Source organism: Chiloscyllium plagiosum, chromosome 36, assembly GCF_004010195.1.
Source record: "Chiloscyllium plagiosum isolate BGI_BamShark_2017 chromosome 36, ASM401019v2, whole genome shotgun sequence".
Lineage (NCBI taxonomy): Eukaryota > Metazoa > Chordata > Chondrichthyes > Orectolobiformes > Hemiscylliidae > Chiloscyllium > Chiloscyllium plagiosum.
In genome coordinates, this window is record NC_057745.1 from 12,195,871 (window position 1) to 12,197,852 (window position 1,982).

The following is a 1,982-nucleotide window of genomic DNA, read 5'->3' on the forward strand; positions in this document are numbered from 1 at the left end:
AACATGGTTCAGGGATGGACAAGACTAGCAGCTTAATGTTCCAGGATACAAATGCTACAGGAAGGACAGAAAGGGAGGCAAGAGAGGAGGAGGAATGTCGTTTTTGATAAGGGATAGCATCACGGCTGTACTTAGGGAGGATATTCCTGGGAATACATAACTGGGAAGTTATTTGGGTGGAACTGAGAAATAGGAAAGGCATAATCTCCTTATTCGGATTGTATTATAGTCCACCCAATAGTCATAGGAAATGGAGAAACAAATTTGTAAAGAGATCTCAGTTATCTAAGTATAGTAGAGTGGTTTTGGTAGGGGACATTAACTTTCCAAACATAGACTGAGACTGCCATAGTGTTAATGGTTTAGATGGAGAGGAATATACAAGAAAATTATCTAATTCAGCATGTGGATGTACTAACTAGAGAAGGTGCAAAACTTGACCTACTCTTGGAAAATAAGGCAGGGCAGATGACTAAGATGTCAATGGGGGAGCACTGTGGAGCCAGCAACCATAATTCTACTAGTTTTAAAACAGTAATGTAAAAGGACAGACTAGATCTAAAAGTTGGTTCCAAGGCCAATCTTGACAAGAAAAGTATTAGGCAAAAATTTTCAAAAGTTGATTGGGGGCAGATGTTCGCAGGTAAAAGGACGGCTGGAAAATGGGAAGCCATCAAAAATGAGATACCGAGAGTCCAGAGACAATATATTCCTGTTAGGGTGAAAGGAAAGGCTGGTAGATGTAGGGAATGCTGGATGACTGGAGAAATTGAGGTTTTGGTTAAGAAAATGAAGGAAGCATATGTCAGGTATAGACAGCAGAGATCAAATCAATCCTTAGAAGAGTATAAAGACAGTAGGAGTGTACTTAAGAGGGAAATCAGGAGGGCAAAAAGGGCGGGATGGGACAATTCGCTGCTGCCGATTAGCCACTGCCCTTTCACTGCCAAGGACGCTTTGCCACCACCTATTGGCCGCTGAGGATGATTCGCCACCACAAGTGTTTGTAACTCATTTTTATGTATAAACCAATAAAATCATATTTATTTCACTTTTTTTTTAATCAATATGTACTATGTTGTTGTATAAATAAAGAGGACTGAGAAGCATGAAAGAACAGGGGGGAGGGAAAACAATCAGTACATGTATATATTTCCAGTGGCAAATAGTCTCCAGGGGTCAAACGACCCCAGTGGAGAAATGCTGGTGGCGAACCAGCAGTGGCTAATCAGCAGCGGCGAATGTGCCGCGGTGAATCGTCACCAATCCCAAAAAGGGGACATGAGGTAGCTTTGGCAAATAGAGTTAAGGAGAATCCTAACGGATCTTATAAAATATATTAAGGACAAAAGGGAACTAGGAAGGGAATAGGGCCCCTCAAAGATCAGCAAGGCGGCCTACATGTGGAATGACAGGAGATGGGGGAGATACTAAATGGGTATTTTGCATAAGCGTTTACTATGGGGAAGGACATGGAAGATATAGAATGTGGGGAAATGGCTGATGACATCTTGAAAATGTCATATTACAGAGGAGAAGGTGTTGGATATCTTGAAACGCATAAAATTGGATAAATCCCCAAGATCTGATCAGATGTACCCTAGAACTCTATGGGAAGCCAGGGAAATGTTTGCTGGGCCCCTCGGTGAGATATTTGTATTATCGATAGTTACAGGTGAGATGCGAGAAGACTGGAGGTTGGATAACGTGGTGTAACTATTTAAGAAAGGCGGTAAGGACAAGCCAGGGAACTATAGAGCAGTGAGGGGAAAGTGAGGACTGCAGATGCTGGAGATCAGAGCTGAAAATGTGTTGCTGGAAAAGCGCAGGTCAAGCAGCATCCAAGGAGCAGGAGAATTGACGTTTCGGGCATGAGCCCTTCTTCAGGAATGAGGAAAGTGTGTCCAGCAGGCTAAGATAAAAGGAGGGGAGGAGGGACTTGGGGGAGGGGCGTTGGAAAGGTGATAGGTGTATCCTGGAGA